The sequence below is a fragment of the Xyrauchen texanus genome, chromosome 40 (assembly GCF_025860055.1).
Source record: "Xyrauchen texanus isolate HMW12.3.18 chromosome 40, RBS_HiC_50CHRs, whole genome shotgun sequence".
Taxonomy (NCBI): domain Eukaryota; kingdom Metazoa; phylum Chordata; class Actinopteri; order Cypriniformes; family Catostomidae; genus Xyrauchen; species Xyrauchen texanus.
The window spans coordinates 9,990,529-10,013,333 of record NC_068315.1 but is presented as its reverse complement, the minus strand read 5'-3'; the positions used below and the strand labels follow the sequence as shown (position 1 = coordinate 10,013,333).

The 22,805-nt window shown below is 37.3% G+C and overlaps 1 protein-coding gene across 7 annotated transcripts in view; it reads left to right on the top strand.

The window, feature by feature from the left end:
* LOC127633263 (RNA binding protein fox-1 homolog 3-like) overlaps positions 1-22,805 on the top strand; it is a 569,814-nt gene that overhangs the window by 419,450 nt on the left and 127,559 nt on the right. The window lies entirely within an intron of this gene.

Genomic DNA, 22,805 nt, shown 5'->3' with positions numbered 1-22,805 from the left:
GCTGTTAATTTTTGCTATATACGTTTTGCTTTCTTTTTGTTTGCATCTTTAAGTTACTTGTGTTTTTTATTATTGATTTTATTATTCACTGCATAGAAATCATTTATTAATCACAGAGTTAGTTAATTCTCTTGAAATCCCTTGAAGTTAATTCCTGTTAAATTGTCTGAAAACATGTCTTAATGCATGAAATTTTGCCTTTTTAAGTACATTTATCTTGTTTTAAAGATTTGTTTTTTTACTAGAAAACTAGACAGAAGCAGTCTGGTCTAATGATTAAAATTATGTATTTTTGGCAGTGTTGTACAAAGTGTCTTTTTGTACATTTTCATTCCTTAATAGTAAGTCTGCTTGTGTTTAGTACTTGGTAATAGTGTTTAATTTGGTGTTTTAAATATAAAAAGGCTAGTTTATATTTTCTGGGATATTGTCCCTGTATATCCGGGATCATTCACTCTGCACTTCCTCTAAAAACTAAAAAGTGTTTTATCACTTAAAAGAGTTTACCCCTTTTGTTCAGCATTTTGTCGGAAGGTTTCCTACACAATTTCCCCCACAATTTAGCATTAGTTGAATTGATGTTCTCCTTGTTTAATTGTGTCAATGCACTTGAGTGGTCTCTGTCAGAAGTGTGTGTATTTGACTCTCCGTGTCTACAGTAGATTGGTGACTGTTTGGCCAAGCACTGAATCAAACCATTTCATGTGGCTTGGCTGACTTTTCTGAAGGTGCCTGGAAAGTGTGTGATTGTTTTTTTGGACTCGCGTGTGTGATTGTGGGTTTTATACTGCATGTGCCTTGTGCGATGGCAGGCTGCTTCGTTCCTCTAGCCAATGTGTTATTGCACAGATATAAAGAATGATAAGGCTGTTGAGAGATAACTTGCGTCATGCTGCTACCAAATCGCTCCTCACTCATCAACTTAACAGTCGCTGTCCCGGCAAAAACACTTACACACACACAACACCAGCTGTCCGGGCCTCTGCTGTCCCACCACCACCATTCATATTGTGTGTGGTTGTGTATGTGTGCGTCTGTGTGTGAATACAAAGAAGGTGTATTTGAGAATTCACCCTGTAAATGCGTGTGCGTTTGAGCACCCCTTTAAGCGTCTTCATAATTCCACGTCTGATTTTGAACAGATGTCATTGACAAGATGTCAGGGCTTGTTTTTGTGTTCCTCCATAATTGATTAGCTGTGAGAAACGTCTCTCAAATATCTGTAATATCGGGCTCACTGCGATCGAGGCGCTGGCAGGGGATTGTTTGGGTTTCAATATTGCGTTAGATATTTCGGCATGCCATTACAGTGTGAAAGATTTCATATTTTCAGATGTCAGAGCTGTGAAAGTAAAAAACTAATGAAAGAGACGCAGACTTGTTCTCGTCTATCAAATTTATTATGACTCACTCTCAAATAATACAGACAGATTCAGAAAGAGTTATCACACCCTTAGGGATACTGCTGGATTCCATTCGTTATTCTTTTTTCTCTTTCTGTTTTATTCACCTGCTGGAATGGTAGCCATATACGGCACGTCGCATCTTGTAGATTGTGAATTTTAACAAGATTTGTTTCGTCGCTCTTTAGTTTTTTTTTCTTTCATATCTTGTTCCTCACATGTGTCTCATTTCAGACTGCAGTCTGTGTGTCCAAAATAACAAAGAAAAAATAGTTTACACAGCAAGATGATCAAAAAAAAGTGTGTTTTTGAAAAGTAACCTTTTTTAAAGTTTACTCATTTTACAGTTTGTTTACACTGGTTTAAAACTGGAATAAGCTGATATACATTTTTTAATTTGACAAATGTATATTTCATTTTCATATAGGTGGTCTTCTCATGACATGCGATCCCATCTGCTGTTTAGACACCCCCGTCCCCTTTATAAATATATATATATATATATATATGAAGACACACAGTATATACCATTTAAAGGCATTTTAATGTAAAATCTTATGTGACTCATGTATTATATATGAGAGAGTTTCTCTTTTTGATCAAATCTAAATTTAACAAAATAGTCTCAAACTATACATTCTTAAATTTTCATGTATTTCCACATTTTCAATGTTTCTGGTTTTTATGGAGTTCAGTTTTGAGTCACACGCACGTGTGTTTGTTGTGGCCGCTAACTGCATGCACTAAAGCTGATATAGTGGTAAATGCTGTTTAGCTGCATTACTGCCTGTTTTCATTGGATAAGGGATTACCAGGGTTCCAGACTCTGCTTTTGTTCCATTTAAATGCAAAAGTTTGAGCCGTAGCATCATCCTGAGAAGTCACAGTTGCCTCTTGTGTTGCGGGTTATTTTGTTGTTCGCTTAACACCAGACCAGTGTACATTCATACTGCATAGTTATGTTTGTTTAGAATCAGTTAAAACGTGACTGTAGTTCAGCATGTTGTTCTGAATCCTCATAAAAAAAGAATCTCTAAAGGGATATCGTCATTTCATCAGGCAGTGCTGTCAAGAGAGGGAGTGTAAAAAAAAAAAAAGATCCTCTCAGATTAAAATCCCATATGAAAAATTTTCTACATTACGATTTTTTATTTTTTTTGTAAACGTGACCTCTATCTACATTTAATTTAAATTTGGCTTGATAAGATTCCTTCCTTCTCCTTTTATTGCAGCAGCGGCTGGTTCTCAAGTCTTGAGTCAATACGGAGCAGTAAATCTGCTTGTGCAAGCATCTCTCCCTCCCCAGAGGACCAAAAATCTTTACTCATGCTCAGGATAGTTAAACAATTCTCGCTATTGTATGATTTTCTCCTGAGCCATGGAGCTGAATATTACGAGCTTATTCTCCAGTGAGTTTTTAGTCATTTCGAGCAGTGGTTGATGTCACTTTACAAGTATAACTCTAACACACACAGAGACGTATGTAGAAGAAAGGCTTTTGTGTATTTCACATGTTGAATTGTCAGCAAAAAGCTTCAGCTCTGCTGCAGGTGGTCTCTCGCATGTCTGCCCACCGCAAGGAGCTATAGAAGGAAAAAAGCAATACAGTAGAGCTTTGAATGCATCCAGAGAAGAGGAATATGGAATAACAAGGATGGAAACATTAAGGAATGTGTGGGGGAAATTAAATCCATGAATGGGAGTGAATTGAGAGGGATATGAAAGCTCAGACATAATGTGATTTAATTGTACTGGTGCTATAGAGTGAGTAGAAAGGGGACTGAAGGAAATTAGGGAGTGGTTGAATCCATTTCTTTTTCTCTGCAAGTCTATAGAGCAGTACATTTGATAGTCAGAAATCATTTGCTCAGATACTACAGTAGAGTACCTGCTAAGTGGCACGAGCCCCTGGTAACAATGATCAGATATTTGAAACACATGCTCACCAATGAAAAACAATACATACTCCGAACGTATGGGAATTCGGACATAGCTTGTGTGTGTTTTTATGTCCACTGGACTTGCTCTGACTCTCTCTTAACTCTCAATATGAGGGTGACTGAGCTTACACTCCAGAAAGGAGCTTGTCAATAACCAATGATATAATGGTTTGAAAATGGAAGTGATACACTGGGGAATACAGATAAGCTGATGTCCATTGCACTAAAGCATATGTTAGTTTTAAACAGCCGCAAACGATGTCTAGTTTTCATTCTGCTTTCTCTAAAACAGTAAGTGAAAATTAACGACAGCCGCAATGAGGATGAATTTCTGTTGCCAGGTATATCAATACTACATATCAATAGGTAATTGTTTTGCTAGAGGTATTGTGCTCACCCTGTTTCTACCTTTAAACACATCAGATAAGATTAAATTAATGAGCTAGTCTTTCAGTTAGGATTTATATTGAATAGAGAAGCATGTTGCATTTTAATTAGAAGGAATATTTCTCTATTATGTCAAATTGTACAAAACATATAAATGGTTGTACTGATTAGAGTCCCACTTGGCTTAGAAGAAAGAAGATTTATCAAATACATATTATTAGAAAAAAAGGCATTGACATACAGTATGGATATCTCATCAGCAGTAATTGTAAAAATCAAACAACAATTCAAACACTGCAGAGATTAAAAGCAGGTTAGTAGAGAAACATAGATATGTGCACTGACAGCATTGCAGCACAGTGGTGCAACGCACGCGCACACACACACACACACACACACACACACACACACACACACACACACACACACACACACACACACACACACACAGACACTCATTCAAATGTCCCCAGACATGCATTGTTGTGCATTGATGCAAAGTGGTCAGAGTATTTTTATGTTAATACTAAATAGAAACACTCTCCATAGGTTTCTCTGTTTTATGAAGTGCTCTGGATCTTATTAAAATAGCGTTTCTATCAGCCCCACTAAATTATTGATTAAAAAAGCAGTGATGTGCCAACATTTCTCTCTGTCTTGTCATCTCTTCAATCTCATAGATCCATACTTAAATTGAAGGAATGTATTTTGCATGCATAAAAATATCCCTCATTTTGAAGTATAGTAGCACAACATTTTGTTGCATTAGTCATCTATCCTGATCAGAGTCACGTTCTCTTTTTTTATTATTAAGGGGCGATATTTTTCCTGTGAAATAGATTTTTGAGGGGCAATTTATTTCACCTTTATAAGGGCATAATTTTTCGAACACATACCACACATGGAGTTGTCAATTTATATTAAATCCTTCATTCGAGTTAATTATTTGACATTCACTATGGTGTCGCAACTAGATAGATCTAGAATAGGATATTTTGTGGTAACAGGAAAAAAGAGGAATTTACAATGAGAGAGAAAGAAAGAAAGAAAGAAAGAAAGAAAGAAAGAAAGAAAGAAAGAAAGAAAGAAAGACATGAGATATGTGTATGACACATTGTCCATGTCATTTTTGGAATCATCAGAGACATGTTCTGAGACTGGTAATCAATTCTGAGTTTCTGGAATAAAACCAGCAGATTCCAAAAACACAATGACTTCAGCTCTCAAAATACTTAACGTATTATGCTCTGTACTGGTTATTTAATCAAAGACGTAATTGTTTCCTTGGGCTTTTAAATTGTATCAGCACAATCAACAAAAAAGTTTCTTTTGAATTTTCACTGTGCATTATTCAGTTCATGCAGCTAATTCATAAAAGTCCTCTCCTTCATTGTGCCCTCGTGTTAATGATGCATTGTATTGTTATTTATTAGGCCACCGCATCGGCATCTATTTAACCAGGACCATATTTATCTTCCTCCATAATTGGAGCGTAAGAGAAATTAGTCATTTTATTCAAAGCTGCTTTTCTTGAACTAATGATTAAGTGTTTGAGTTAACGCTTCAGATATCTCTCTTTAATCTTTTAATCACGCTTTAGATCTTTAAATTTAGTCTCGAAATGCCCTATAAGCTCTATAGTCAGTCAATATTTCTGGTTTATCAATATTTCAGGCAAAACTTGTCATTTGTATTATTATTTAAAAATGTGTAATTTTGGGGTTGTTGACACATAATATGTCCATGAACTTATTAGTTTATCAATATCAGGATTTTAGGTTAACATTCATGTTTTTAAAAGTGCAAATATTTAATGTAGTCAATTAATTTGATGTCTGCATAGGAATGATAAAAGAATCAGTAAAATGTTGTTTAATATAGTTTTATAAATAGTGTTGGTATCACTTTACAATAACGTTCCTTTTGTTAACATTACCTAACAACATCAGTTAACATGAACTAACAATGAACAATAATTTTACACTTTTATTTACATTTTTAAAATCAAAAGTATTTGTTAACATAAGTTAATGCACATTGACAATGACCAATAGTATTTTTATGAACTTACATTAACAAAGATTAATAAATGCTGTAATATATATATATTGTTCATTGTTTGTTCATGATCCCTAATTCATTTACTGTTGTTAACAAATGGATCCTTATTGTGTTACTAATTCATTTAATTTATTTAATGTTTGAGCATAATTAAAAGAGGCAAACATATATGAACTGTAGCATATGTGTGTGAGTGTGTTTTCATTAAAACTCTTTAAGATGGTGTTACCTCAAAGAATATTCCCTACAAGCCCCTCTGATGAGCGTGGGCTTTGGGATTGATGTTTCGGTGCTTTGCTGCAATACAAGTTGTGCCTCCACTGGCTCTGCACCACCTGTTATCCTCTAGAGGTGGGGATTTAGTGGAGGTTGGGTTCTTTAGGCTCTCCTTCATCCACTGGGTGTGTCTTAATAAATCCTAGATACTTTGAGGCTGAAGTGTAGATATGTATCACTCTGTTAGAACAGACATGCTATGCAGATCACTTGTGCTTACATTGTTGTTTGCCTATTGTGTCACAGCGTAGAGCTCTAAATCCAGCCTTTGCCTGTGCCATGAAGCGGAGACTGCACCTGAGTATTGCATGCATCACAAATAATTTATATTTACTGCATACAGCAGATGTTTTTATCCAGAGTGACTCACAAAGTGCTTTAGTTTCACATCTCTTAAAGAATCAAAAAATGTCCAATATGTTTATAAACAGGTAAATCTACATCTTTAAAAAAAGGTGGGGCTGTTGGTGTTAATTCAGTGTGATTAATTGTATTAAAAACAATTTAAATAATAGAAATTAGTCAAATACTATTTAGTGCACCCTGGTGCAAATAGTAGTATATACAAATATTGGGAGATATTATTTGCAACCCAACCCTGGTGCAAAAAAATATTAGATACTAAATAGTTTCAGAAACTATTTGCACCCATATTTAAATATTAACACACAATATGGGCATCACTGCAGTTTGTTTATTGTGTTTATTTAGAGTTCCACAGACACACTACATTAGCCGCTACCCCTAAACCTATCATTAACCTTACATTACAAAAATAACCTTGGTTTTACTACAGTAACCAGGGTTTCACGCTGGAACGAGCGTGACTGCCTGACCCTACATCAAACCCTTCTCTGCACTCCTCAACATTCACCGGGATCAAATCACTGCGATGGAATCAATAGTTATGTTAATTTGTATCTATTATTTTAAGTGGTATTAAAGGAAATATAAGCGCAGCATAGTTCTAGTGGAAAGACTAGATGTACATCATCGCACCATTAGCTGGGTTAACTCCTAGCCAACCACATATAAGCCGTTGCTTTATAAGTCTGCTCACAATCTATCTCATTGCTGTTTCAGTGTGCTAACACGGAAACCTGCACCACCCCACCACCACCAGTTAAGTCTCATCCTGCACGGGGGTAGGCTCCTTGCCCCTGCCTCCTATCTCCGGCAGGATATGGCGGTTCTGAGTAAAACTTCTTCGGACCGCCAGACTTGGCCTAAGAGAGACATTACTTTTCTGTTTTATACGCATCAAATAAAATGTCATCTTAAATTTCACTCTTCCTGATAGAAATATTGGAAACAGGCAATAGAATGGGAAAAAGAGTGTGACTAAAAGCGGATTCGAACCACGGTCAAAAGGACAACACTACACAATCACACAACATCTTTACACTCCATGCCACTGCAGCAACATCTACTGTTTAGTTTGCCATACTGTGTATCTCTATGCTTCCACCAGACTATTGGGGTGCAAATAAATGTACTGTGTGGTAGTTGCTATTTACACTGGTGTGCAAATAGACACTCTAAAAAGTTAACACATTTAATCATGTCCCCGGACCATAAAAGGAAGATTCCTGAGAAATTCAAGGTTGAAGTTCCACCTGTTTTTTCCAGAGGGCAGTAAGCAAAACTTCAGCTGTATCCACCATTTTCCTATGTCCCGTGATGCTTAGCGAGAAATATGGGCGTTACTTCTGTTGTCAAGTAAACACAGCTGTTGTTGCAGCGTACGTACGTCCATTCATTCTTTCGTTGTTGTGTTGGGAATTTGAGGAGAGCATATATGATTTTGCATGGTCATACATCAATCACTATATCAGTATGTTACTGAATGATAATAAACTGCAAAAAATGTCATGAAGACAAAGAAAGCGCAAACAAAACCATTGCGCTGTTTCTCCCAGATGCAGCTGAGATTTAATCTAAGCAAAAACACAACATTTTGAGCAAAATTATCAGTTGTTTTAGTGGAGTACCTGTGTTAGTTCAGCTTCAGATGTGTGTGCTTGTCATCCTGTCACCCTGCATGTTCCAATCAGACAGACACACTGAGGAAGAGCCGTGAAGTTGTCATCCTTAGATATGTAATCGCTTTTTCAAGTTTTCCGATTGGACAGTTATTTCCTTTTAAATCTGCACATAAGTTTAAACATTTGTTCGGAGGGTGATTGGTTGATGAGAGGTGGTGCTTTGCTGCTGTCCGGGACACATCAGTATGCCGTTTTAAACCTCAAATGCGATGTGGTATTTTACTAAATCTGTATGTGTTTTTTGTGATCCAATCACAAAACATTTTGCACCTCGTTTACAACTATGCTGACCATCTGTGATCAGATCATCTGAAACAAGTCTTATTACCAGCTATAAACAGGGTCAAAAATGACTGCAGCCAGAGATAGGGAATGCTATGGAACAACTTCCGTTGGAAGTCCAACCCACATGGGTGATGTCATGGTGTTTAACGTACTATTCCAGCTACAAGTAAAGCCAATAATACAGGTTTTACTCTCTGTGGGCCGCCACTTTTATCGTTGCTTCTTTGCTTAGTTAAACTTTTCACGGCCCACTTTTAAAAACTCAAATCTCTCTCCAGTTATTTGTCGTAGTCATGCTGTCTTTGTAGAGTTTGTGTTGCAAATCATGTAAAAAAGGATACTTCCACACAATCTCTGAGAGACAGGTTTCAAAGTTATTCATTTTAACAACAGTAACCTAGGTAACAACTCCTCAACTGGCACACGCGATTGTAAACAAAAAAACGGTACTTTCAAACCACACCCACGACTAGTTTTAACCAATCATCAATGCTCTTCGACCAGCAGAGTTCTCCTAGTTCAAGAGTTTCAGAGATGTGCGCGAACAGGAGAAATATCACGGAACAAACACATTTGCAGAATGTAAACGTCACTGCATTTCATCATTTGTAAAAAAATTATTATACTTTGGAAGAAGACAATTTTTTTTTTTTCTCCTGGATGAACTAAAGCACTCTACTTGCCGTTTATACTATGTGTAACGTCGTTATAAAATTTGTTTGTTTAGAGTGATGTCACAAGTCAATTGACAAAATATGAAATCTATATATATATATATATATATATATATATATTTATGATATATATTTACAAAAAAATATTTCTCTTGCTAATGTATTTTATTGCAGTACAAAATGTGTGGATTCTGATCACATTCTGAGGGATGATGGTACTGTTTATAATAGATACAATTGTGGATTAACAGACATAGTTCACTTAAAATGAAAATAATTTCATCATTTGTTTACCCTCAAATTGTTTCAAACCTGTATGACTTTCTTTCTTCTGTGGAACTTAGAAGGAAATGTTAGGGAAAATGTTACGGACTGACAGCCCAATTACTTTCATTGAATTGAAAAAACAGCGTGTTAACATTCTTCAAAAATGTCTCTTATTTTTCACAAAAGAAAGTAAATCATATGGGATCAGAACAACATCAGGATGAGTAAATAATGACATAATTGTATTTTTTTGTTGAACTATCCCTTTAGGACTAGAATTTATATATATATATATATATATATTTATATATTTTATTTTTTTTTATTTTATTTTATTTTTTTTATTGGACTGACTGTTTACACACGCACACACATTCACCCTCCATTAGAAAAGCTATCGCTGCCTCATAGGCACTAATTCAGCCGTTGCTTTTAATCACTAACGAAGCTCAGATATCACTATCATCACTCAGACAGCGTGTTTTAATCATCTTCCTTCAGATCATCTTGAGTGAACGACTTTTTGAGGTGATCCAACCACAGGCTCCTCTCTGATGCGTCTACAAGACAAGCTAATTAACTAAGTGAGGTAGCTTCATTTCCACAAAGTACTTCAGCACTCGTGCGAGCGAGTCGAAAATTGCTGTGTAAATTTGACACTGTTGCTTGAAGAGTTTACAGTTTACATGCTGCTCATGGACAGGAATTCGGAGGGTAGCAATTGGGCATACACCATATGCCCACCCCGACAACCAGAATTTATGATTCTGCTGCTTCATCTCCTTCGCTATTTCTTTGCTGTGCTGGTTCAAAACATTCCTTTTTGGTGTTAAATATCATTCATTCTAACTAGTTAACTGGGTTAAAGTTTAGTGTCTGCACAGACACCCTAGTGACCTTTAGATGTCAGATATCTGTATTAGAAAATAATGGACCCTTTTTACATTTCCGGGTTTGGAACCATTGCAGGGTAAACTTCTATAACAGTGAATGGTAGACAACAGCAGTATCATTTTTGCATTCACATTTGCTTCAACAGCTAAAGAAAACATCCTTAAATAAATAAAGAGAGATGGATTATGGCAGACAGAAGAGAGAATCATGCCAGATTTACTGTCACTCAGTAGCTTTACTTGAAATCCCATCAAGGTAGTGGTAAATGTTTTTATTATTATTATTTTACTATTATTAATGCCAGGGTAACATAACACAATAAATAATAATAATATTATACAAAACAAAACAAAAAAAATAATATATATATATATATAAGGCAGAGACACATCATCAAAGGCTGTGAAAATGGTCCATATATCCTCATAAATTAAAAATAAATAAAAAATAAATACTGAAATCTGTTTCAGAGGGCAAATATTGGCCGTTTTTCTTTAAAGGTGAACTCTGTAATTATGACCAATAGTATTGTTATTACTACTGTGCAATTAAAAAGGTTTTACTTCTCAATAAATTAAACCTTATTAAAGCAGTTTTATTCTAAATGGGGCAGGGGCGCACTCATGGGGGCTGCCTTTTTAGAATCACATGACCATCTGAATACTACTCTCTTAATCTCAGTTACTATTATATCACTTTCACTCTTGGATTCAATTAATCATGGCTGATTGTGAATAGTGAATTTCTACAATGGCATCTGCAACTGAAAACTATTGATTTTGAATGATGCTGCATCCACACCACTAGGTGTCAGTGTCCAAGATGACATGAGCAAAAGTTACTGAGTGCACCTTTAAAGTTAATTAACTTCAAACTTGTCGTGCTGCATTCCACCTGTGATATTTGAATTTAAACGTCCTCTTTAGCATGCTAGCATATACTTTAGCATATGACACTCCCTCCAGCTCCCCACATGGTTTTAGTTTTTTCTCATCACCAACCCACAAAACCACCCACCCCAATCCCTATCCATGTCTATCTGTCTCTTCTCAGTCTCTTCTGTAGTCAGGACCTCCTTTGTCTGTGTGTTTAGACAGGCAAGCAAAGAATTACACTGACAGTGCCTAGGAAATGATAGTCTGGTACTGAGATATTTGTGCCTCATAAATTCTCCACTGCTCAGCATAATTTACGACAGAACCTGCGTGTGTTTGTGTGCGTGTCTGTGTGTGTGTGTGTGTGTGTGTGTGTGTCTGTGTCTGTGTGTGTGTGTGTGTGTGTGTGTGTGTGTGTGTGTGTGTGTGTGTGTGTGTGTGTGTGTGTGTGTGTGTGTGTCAGAGACAGTTCATGTCCCACTGTATCTTCCTCCATCTGCTTAGCCACTTTTGCTCTGCCGTAAATTAAGGGCCTATAGACAGGTCCCCTCAAGTCTCCACTCACATAAAAATGAGGCGCTAGTCATCTCCCCCTCTCTCCTTCGTTCTCGCTATCTCTCTAATTGAAAGAGAACTATGTAAAGGTGAGGTTAGGATCGACATGGGAGCACAGCCCTACTAGTACAGGTATCACGTTATATAAAGGCCAGTAAAGCAGAGGTTAGCGTTTTAAAGGTTAGTGTGAAAATGTATTTTTAATTAGCGAACCTCACTTCATAGCATCTGCAGGAGGGTGTCTGATGCGGGGATCGTAGACGTTAGACCGAGGTCTTCTACCTGACATTCAGAGGGTTCCAGTAGTTAGATGGTACTAGTGATGTGGCTACCCTTAGTAATTACCTTAGCATTCTCCACGTGCATCAGTCAGCTGTCAAATATGGCAAAGTTCTGACACTGATAGCGCAGGGAAAAAACGGCTACATATGACACTGAAATTGTAGCTTAACAATGGAAGTTGTTGACATTTAAATCTCAGTGGCCTTTGACTTCAGCGGTGTGGATTCTGGAGGACGCCGAAATGTAAACAGTGTGTTTTTCACGTCTTTGTAACCTATAGTGATGGACGATACTGCATATTTTCTTTTCAATCCAATACCAAGTTGAATCAAGGCCAATATTGTAAATATCAATACCAATACAGATGATATCTCTATTAAATGCATTTCTTTTTGCGATTTGTGATAATAAATATTTAAATCACTAATTAAATACTTAGGATTCATATTCTTAAGTGAGGATCGATCCTCTCAATACATTCAGTATCAAAACTATTGTATCAATACTTTAGGATCGATTAGTCCATCCTTACCACACACATTTAGCATGTGGAAAACATCCTTGTAGACCTACAGTTTCAAAGGTTTAGAACACAGTTATAGTTAGCTTGCCTGTTCTCTTCTGGTTTGTAAATTAATGAGTTCATTTTCAGTGTTCGAAGGGTAATCCAGTGTTGTTAGCACGGACGCTCACCTGCTGAACAATTAGCACAACATAAACCCTGCAGCCATTTTCAGTCCAATACTAAAGCAATGCAGTGTAACTCAGGGCTGGTGAATTATGTATAAGCTTAGTCAAGCATAGTTTATCTCAACCCATCTATTAATCAATCCTACTCTATGACCTTTATTGCAATATTGACTATTTTATTTTTGTTGTGTATAACACAAGTTCAATTCTCTTCCTATAGTGAGGCATAGAATTAAAGCATGTAGTGCCTGGAAGCTTAAAATGATTAAGATATTTGTTAGACTGATTTTAGTGTGTTTGCTGGTAATAGAGAAATTCTGCTGAATGCATTATCTGCATGCTGTTCTAAACACGCACAGCAAAAGTGAGCCGGTCCCAATGGCCCCACATACACAATAATGACATTATCTTGCTTGCAATAAATAATCCAACATATGCCTCTGATTAACAAAGCTTTTCATTGCGTTTCATTGTTGCCTCCTTTGTGACTGCTGTAAATTGATAGTTGAGGCTCCCTTTTGCATATATGTCAAAGAATGTTTATTTGCACAGCGTGCATTGCTCATAGCTTTTACGGCTTTTTCTTTTTTACAAACCAATAATCTAAACAGACCCTCTAAAGTTTTTTGGGCAGCACTTTACAATAAGGATGTATACATTACCATAATTTAACACAATAGTTAACATGAACTAACAATAAACAATAACTGCACTGAACTGAAAGATGTATACATTCACATTTGTTAATGCTGGTGAAAAATATATGTATATCGGCTCACCTGTAAATAGTGTCCACTCAGCTGATTAACTGAATGAGTTTTACATCCCCATTGTGTCAATTTAAAAATCTTCAATCAATTACAAACTTCAGAATTTGAGTAAATGTTTTTTGGGTACCGGTAAATATTGTGTAAAATAAGTGCTCATTTCTTTTCATCAATTTTGCTCTCATTAAATTGCATTATATATGTATTAGCAACCATTACATAAGCCACCGTCGTCTCAAGATATCCGCATCAGCCATTAAAAACCACTTGTTAATACATTAGGAACTAGAATTAATTAACAATGAACAAAAGTATATTCATAAATTAACTTTAGCCAAGAATAAATGTTGAAAAATCATAGTTCATTTTACTTCATGACACCTAATGCATGAACTAATGTTAATTTATAGAATCTTATTTTAAAGTGTTACTGATCTTTGCTGTCATTATGTGTTCTTTTTTTCTGTAGATCAGGCTGTAAATCAGTTTCACGTTGCTCCATTTTGAAAATCTTGATTAAATTTTATGTGCGCTCTGTTCACCCATTTTCCCTAGGGGTTGAGGAGCTGGAGAGGAAGGGATACTGCTTTGGCACCTTTCAATACGCTTCTAATCAACAGCCCGGATTCCCTCACATATGGAAGCTTTTAATTACTGCTAATTGTGGCCATTACCATGGGAAAATTAAATAATAAAAGCAAGACAAATATTGATGTTAATTGATGGAGCTGCTCGCGTTCAAAATGGTTTCAATAAGTTTGAATTAACCCTATTTGCATACATTAATCAGGATAATTAGAAATTAAGATGATTGTAGTTGAGGCTGATCACTAGTATTTTGTGCGAGCGAGTGTGCGTGTGTGTCTGAGTGTGTCTGAGTGTGTGTGTGTGTGTGTGTGTGTGTGTGTGTGTGTGTGTGTGTGTGTGTGTGTGTGTGTGTGTGTGTGTGTGTGTGTGTGTGAGCGTGTATTTATCACTTTGTGGGACCAAATGTCCCCCTAAGGATAGTAAAACCCAAAATTTTTGACCTTGTGGGGACATTTTGTCGGTCCCCATGAGGAAAACAGCTTATAAATCATACTAAATTATGTTTTTTGAAAATGTAAAAATGCAGAAAGTTTTCTGTGAGGGTTAGGTTTAGGGGATAGAATATAAAGTTTGTACAGTATAAAAACCATTATGTCTATGGAAAGTCCCCATAAAACATGGAAACCAAACAAGTGTGTGTGTGTGTGTGTGTGTGTGTGTGTGTGTGTGTGTGTGTGTGTGTGTGTGTGTGTGTGTGTGTGTGTGTGTGGGATGCGGTGTAATGAAAACAGGTTGGCCAGTGGGAAGCTTTGGATGATAGCCACTCTGTGTGTTCTGTCATAAGTAATTAACAGAATCACACCAGTAGTACACACTTAGATTGAGAGAACCAGCTCAAGCTCATAGCATATTCAGACATGCTTTTAAAACCAGGTAGTGGTCTTTCTGAGGCCGAGTTGAACCACGATTCATGTTCACGACCTGCTACTCTGAGTAACGCTTTGCCTTTTTTATTGATTCCTAGCTAACTTACATTCATCTGTGGAGTGACAGAGCAGCAAATGTAGTTACACACTTTCCTGGATGTGGGGATGTTGATCTAGATTCCTGCTAGTTCTAAAAAAATAAAAGAATAATCCATAACATGATTAATGCCCCGCTAAGTATACTGTTTGCAAAGGATACGACTTCTTATTTTTTATTTTATTAAATGGTATTTAGATTGTAAAACAAGCTTCCTTTTTATTTTTTTTTACTTTTTCCTTCCTTGAAATTCAAAAGCAGCAAATGTAAAAATGGTTGATGCTAACCTTTGATGTTGAATGGTGACTTGGCTGTCCTAACATTCTTCCTAACATCCTTTTTTGTGTTCCAGGAGGAAAAAAGGAAGTGAAAATGTTTTGAATCAACATGAATTTGCATATTTGGGTGTACTATCCCATTAAGGATAGAAGATAATCAGATAATTATTTTTGTTTAGTCACAACAAACAATACTGGAAGTAAAAGAAAAATGAATTACCACTGCTTGTGAATCTCCTCAATCCAGAACCGAGTTTATCACTTGTAAGTGCAAAGATGAATGTTTTTGTGAATCAGCATCCTCTTTTGACACCTTTAAACATTTATACACTCTGTGTTTGGCATTCATCAGAAAAAAACAATGAAATCATGCGGGCCAGGAAATATTGAGAAATCTTGTTCTTCGCTCTTGAGTATCACGAGATGGTTATTGAGGTGGCTGTAATTTGATAAGATGAATAAAGTGTGTGGGCTGCAGGCAACTCAGCACTTTCTCCCAGCACTTTTCCGACCTCACTCCTACCTTCACAGAACTTCTGACAGAGGAAAAAATTCCCTGACATTGGCAGCAGCGGGAGCCCACCTATCGATTAGGTCATATCTGCGATAGATGATGGATTGGATGTAATTTAGGGGCATGGCGGGGGTATCTAGCAGGGTGCGGCCCCCACATACTTTCTGGTAAAACAAACAACCGTCAGACCTAGTACTCTAACCCGTGGCCTGCATGCATTCCTGGAGAGAGTGGAGGAATCGACTGGATGATGTGATTTGCCTCTGCTCCTCTTCAGCTGTGTGGATCTCAAATCCCTCTGCAGATCCATCTGTGCTTCAGGGTTGCACCACTTCCCACCTTCCCTCAGGATCTCTCCAGACATTGCTCAACATCTCTTCACTTTTGTGCCAGTATTTGTTCTCTTTTTTCCGCTCTCACTCTCCCCCCCTTCAGTTTTCCGTTGTGGCTGTTTCTTTGTTAGGTATTCTTCCAATTTAATTATGAAGGCTTTGAAGTTCCCATGAATAATGGCAAGGTGCACCCTTCCAGTGCCTTCAGCTTTTTATTCAGATCAAAGATAGCTTTTACATCAGCCAGAACTCCTCCCTCCAGCTGAGAGCAGTCACAGGCATTTCAGAGACCAGGTGCCAAGGCTTGTCTTTCGGCTGCTCCCCCGTCAAACACGGGCAATGGAGGCTCCCCTGGATGGGTATTGAGCTGTTATTGCAAGATGTCAAAAGCTTACTCCGAGGTTGGCACTTAAACCTGCATGCAACATCAGACCCTCTTTGTAACTTTAACCTTTCATCTACGGGGCAGATGGCTACAAATAACCAGTATATTTTGCAAAACAGAAAAACAAAGCTTTTGCATTTATTTATTGTACTATTTAACACTACTCCACAAAAATAGAACATATTCTAGGCTGAATATTTATTTATTACTTAGTTATTTTCAGGGATAGTTCACCCAAAAATAAAAATTATCTCGATCACTTACTCACCCTCATGCTGTCCCAGATGTGTATGACTTTCTATCTTCAGCAGAACACAATAAAAGATTTTTAGAAGAATATCTCAGCTCTGTTGGTCCTCACAATGCAAATGAATGGTGACCAGAACTCAGAAAATGACATGAAGGAGGTATAAAGGTAATCCATGAGACTCTGGTGTTTAAATCCTTCATAAGATATGATATGATATGATATGTGTGGGTGTGAAACAGAGCAATATTTGAATCCTTTTTACTATAATTTTCCACCTTTGTCCACCCCAAACCAATAGGTGGCTGAATGTGAAAGTGAAAGCCACTTCCACACCAGAATTTGGAAGTGAAAGTAAAAGTGTAGATTTATTGTTAAAAAGGACTTAAATATTGATCTGTTTCTCACTCATACCTATCATAACGCTTTTAAAGGTATGGAATTAACCACTGCAGTTGATTGGATTACTTTTATACTTCCTTTTGGGACATTCTGGTTACCATTCACTTGCATTGTATGGATCTACAGAGCTGAGATATTCTTCTAAAAATCTTTATTTGTGTTAAAACACTTCTGGGATGGCATGAGGGTGAGTAAATGACGAGATAATTGTTTTATTTTGGGGTGAACTATCACTTTAAAAAAGACATTTATATATTACACTTTATGGCTTAATCCATGACTTCATCCTTCTGAACTTTAAAGGTGATGTGTGCCATTTTCTTTCGATGTTATAAGACTTTCTCCTTTACTAGCTCAATTTGCAGAGACAACTATAAGTAAGCCATTTGTATGTTGATTTCCCCTAAAAGTGTAAACACTGGAGCTCAAAACTTACTGTTTGTTTGTGCATCCTGACCAGCCCGACACAGCAACACTGGCTCAACCAATAGCGTGAATTTATGGCGAGACTGTTGTTTGTTCAACCAATGGCAGACGAAGGGAGTATTTGGGAAAGTGTTTGAAAAATAATGTTTTGCAATTCTGTTTGTTTGTGCAGAAATTACATTAAATTATAAAAAAATATTTTACTCGTAATGTATGTCCATCACACAAATCCCCCGAATTAGACATTTATTTTCTCATTAATTTCTCAACTTAACACAGTTGCCAGCTAAAATATTCTGCGCCCTACTACTGTATATCTAAAAATATAGAAACAGGAAGTTCTGAAATTCTCCTTACTTTATTACATGCAGTGCAAAGCTGATTGTGTCAGCCACAGGTCAACAGACTGCAGAGGGAACTGCTGTCCCCTATGCATCAGGCAACTGTTTTTAGACAAGTGTACCAGATGTTAAACAAACATACAGTCACACATTGACAGAATGGAGGAGGCATACTGATGCATGGGGCATGCCGCCCCACTTTGCTTTTCCCATTCCTCTAAGTGGCTTGTCAATTACACTGGGTAAACAGCGGCAGAGTTAGGGAGTAAATCCACCGAAGACAAATATAAAATCGGATCCCTGGAAGATTAAAGGCCACTGAGCCGTGCGAACAAATATTTCAATAAGACAATAGCATTGAGGTTGAGGCATTAGTTTATATGAATGTGTATGTGGTGAGTGCAGGGGCGGACTGGCCATAGGGAGAACCGGGACTTTTCCCTGTGGGCTGGCCATGTAATGGGACCGAACAGCCAAATACCCCAATTTTTGTGAGGATTTGATATAAAGGGAGAAATAAACTTAAAGGAATGATCCATGTTCAATACAAGCTAAGCTCAGTCGACAGTATGTGTTGTACAATGTTGATTACAACAAAACCATTTCTACTAGTCCCTCTTTTATTAAAAAAAGCAAAAATTGCTGGTACAGTAAGGCCCTTACAATTTAAGTAAATCGTGGCAGTCTAATAGTATACAGTATCATTAAAATGCACACTGTTTCAAAAGTTTAGCCCCAAGATGTAAATATTATACATGTTTACATGATTTTAATGTGATAAAATCACTTACTAACCTTATCTGTGTAAATTTATATCCAATGTTACTATACTTTTTTGTCATGGCGATGTAATGGCGGTTTACCCTGTAGTACTGGTGAGCCATTTATTATTCTAAATGTATGTAGAACAGAGATGATATAACACTAAAATCATGTTAGCATGTATAATGATCATGTCTTGTGGCTATACCTTTGAAACAGCTCATATTTATATGTTTATGGACTGGCTCCATTCACTTCCATTGTGAGTGCCTTAAGCCTGCTATACACTGTAGGATATTTACAGTCATTGGATTGTTACTTGTCAGACTGTATGAGAATGAACTATGAACTCATAGATATCATCATGGCACACTGTGCCAGCTTTAAAGCTGCTTTGAAACGATGTGTGTTGTGAAAGGCGCTATACAAATAAAATTGACTTGACTTGACTTGCAACATTATGTCAGACTGTATGAGACACATCGTAGCAGACTATGGTCCCAGTCGTCCCGATCAGTGAACGTGACTCACGTTACGGGAGTGTTGCAGAATAGAAGCGAAACGGCAAGATTTGCCCACCCCGGAGGAACATTTTATTTAATTTTTTCCTGAAAGTTAGGACATCAGCATTTCCGTTGCTCTAATACCGCTCTATCACGAGCATAGGCTTACATATAAAAAAAAAAAGATTTTATTTTTATTTTTTATATATATATATAAAATTGGAGTGGTGTGAATCTTAGTTTACAGACATGTAAAGTAAATTGATTAAAAGTAAAATAATAAATAAAATAAAGTGCATGATAAATGTAACGAAAAAAGCGTGTGGAGAAAATGCAATCGTTTATTTATTTTCGTTTTGTAAGCTCTGTATTTATTTAATTCAGGGAATAATGCTTTCATATTGCTGAAGTGATACAATTTTCTCCACATATTTTCTGCTTATTTATTTGTTAAAACTTGATATATAAAATTAAAAGAAGAAAAATCATTTAAAGAGCTTGAGTAGAGTGATAAATAGGCACACATGTTGTTATGGTGGTGCAAACGAGGAGCAGGTTTCTTTCCAAGTGAATTGGGGTGCGAGAGAGAGGTCGGAATATTTCATCTGGCCATCTTAATAGCAGTCACACTAGACATGAAACCAGGTAACTTATTGTTCTAATGCTTGCAAAGCCTCTGATAACCCCATGATACAGCCCTGCTGCTTTAGTGCTCTCCCTTAGCATTGCCTGACTCAACCATGTCATTACATTAATTCCAAGCCATTAATGAAGAAAAAAAAAGGAAATTGAAAAAGAAACTATGGCTATCAATCCCTGGTGTTGTTGGCAGGTATATAATGAAGTATTTGAGTCCAATTGAATTTTAACTAATTACACTACCTTGCAGATATTGCTTCATATGTACCAGTCGAATTCATGTAACGCTGCATATGGGAGACGTACCTCTCGCACCCTGACTCACCATAGCGTCACACTCTATAACACGCTACACACTCTAAAAACACACCTATTCCTACATGCTAAAAACCAAATACACACACAATACATCATTGCATAATCTCTCTCTCCTTCTCTCAGACAGCCACGCTTTGCTTAGCAGCTTGGAAGCCAGTCCTTGCCTTAATTACACATGTAGCACTTTGGAGAGAATGAAAATCCATTAATTTACTTTCATTGAAAATATTAGGTCATTCTCATCCCTTGTCACATTGCTTGCTTAGGTAGGAGCTTTGTAGCGCAGGACAAGCATAATATACAGGCTTTTACATGCCTGATTAGGTGTCTTCTATAATTCTCAACAGTTATATTTACCTCTTTAGACCTCATGTCATTTTTAAAAAAAGACACTTAGCTCAAATTTGCTATATCTGAGGTCGCTTTTACACTAGAGCTTATTGGGCAGACCTATGTAGTTTGATGTAAGAGTTCTATTTGTTTTCCGACAGAAAGTCATATGGGTTTGGAATGGCATGACAGATTGAATTTACAGAGAAATCGGAAACAGTAGGTTGACATTTCTTGAGCTAAAATCGGTCTATGCTTACCAAAATTTTAAACACATTTTCTGGTGAACTATCCCTATAAGTGTGCATAAAACAGGCCTTTCCACATTAGAAGAAACCTTATCAGAGTGTCTGCCTGACCAGATACTACTCTTTATTTTGCTTTAAAATTCTCATAGCTCAATCCCTCTCTCCTAACTTTCAATATGCAAGCTTCATGAAGAGGTTGCATAATGATTATTTAATGCTGGTATAATTGCTTAAGGGCTGCTTTTGCTCCTGTACTCACTAGCATGATACATCAGCATCATTATCAGACTGATTGGACTACGATCACAGGCTTGTGATCATCACAATCAGCTTCAACAGGACTCTGACACGCAGGGAGAATCAGCCTCTAAACTGGACTGACTGCTCAGATAAGATCTCCTTGTTGGTGTAGATTAATGAATCATGTATATGACTGTGAGATATGCTCTTTTAAGTGCATCCATAGGGCATGTAGAGTTGGAGAGTTATCAGCAGGTTTGAAGTGGTCTCCACCCAACAGGATCCCTGTTTACACGTGATGGAGCATCTTTAAAGTTATGTCTGTTCAAATAAATGTGGTTGGGCTTCATGTGGATTTGACAATAATCCTGCTGCATATTCAGATTAGTCTCCCATACAAATGGATTGGAGGGTTCTAAAGTATTTTATGGTTAAAATATCCCAAAATATCCAAGCCTCTAAAATATTTACATTATTAATGGTGCTTGCTAAGTCGATCATAACCATTACTATTGCTCAGACGTAAAGTTAGGGATTTGTTCAAATGTCGATTAGACTTTAAATCAATATACCTAAACACACTCAGAATGCCTTAGCAACTGCATAGCAACCACCTGTAAAACTTTACATCATGGTGGAGACTTTATGTGGGCAAGTGGTGTTAGTACCAATTACCATTACCACAGAAAATTTAAAAATCACTTGGTCAGACATGTTTATTGTAGTGATAGGATCCTGACACTCTTATTCTGTTTTGAGCGCATGGCTCAGGGGTACTCTCCTGACACTGTGCTCTGCCTGTACTTGTTTTTTGTCTCTGTGTGAGTGCACAGCTTTGAGTTGCGGTTTCCTGCATTTCCATGGGACGCAGATTGCCTAGCTCATCAGCTGACAGACGGCACCTGTCCCTCATTAATTACCTCTACAAGCTCTCCTCGTGTTGAGTCTAGCTTCAAATTGTTTGTTATTGTATTGTGGTGCTGTTTTGTCTCCAATCGGTCTTGTCCTTTTCCTGTGATTACTTCGGTCAGTTTCTGCTTTTTTAGTTTTTCAAGTTTATTATTCTGTTTCTGTTTTTCCCTCTCGTGGGTGTTTTGGTTTGTATTTTTGTTCTTTCTAAATAAAGCCCACATTCTTGCCTCTCTGCCTTTGGTCCTGCCTCTCTCTCTATTAATGTGACAGCTATGTAGAGAGAATGTGTTGTCTGAACAGATCTCCTTGTACACTCATTGTTGGTTAGAGGTGCCCTGTCTGTTAAGAAAGGTTCCGGTCTATTAAGATGGGGAAGTTTATTGGCGCAGAGGGCACATTGGAGTATTTGCAGTGTTAGCACATCATGTGAAGTGTTAAAATGAATCAAATTAATGAAATTGCCATTTGATGTCCAGGTGTGTTGCACATGATAATTACACATGTCTGTGTGCTTGTGTGTATTCTTGACATGTTTGCATGTGCTGTCCTTGGTTTTCACTCTTTCATGTCTGTGCTATTTGGGAACTTCATGATTCAATCTTTTGAAAATGATCAAGAGGTTATTTTGCAGATTGTGAAGCGGACCAAGGAAGGGACGGAAACGGATGTCAGCTTAAGGGGTAAGCTTTATTATTACAGTTAATTTGCTTGTATCACACACAACTATTCTTTGCTTTGTGTCAGGCTCTCTCCCCATGCTCTGTGGCTGCTGGCTTTTTATCCGCTCTCCTCACGCTACTGCAATTAGAGACAGGTGTTAGACATAATTTAGCTCAGGTGTGAGCGCCCTTACCGCTTTTCTCTCTCGGACGGGCGCTTGACCACGCCCCCACTGCCACATACCCCCACCGCCCGACTCAGGCCGGGGCGTCATCCGGCCTGCCTACCACTCCCCCATTTCTGGAGAGGAAGTCAG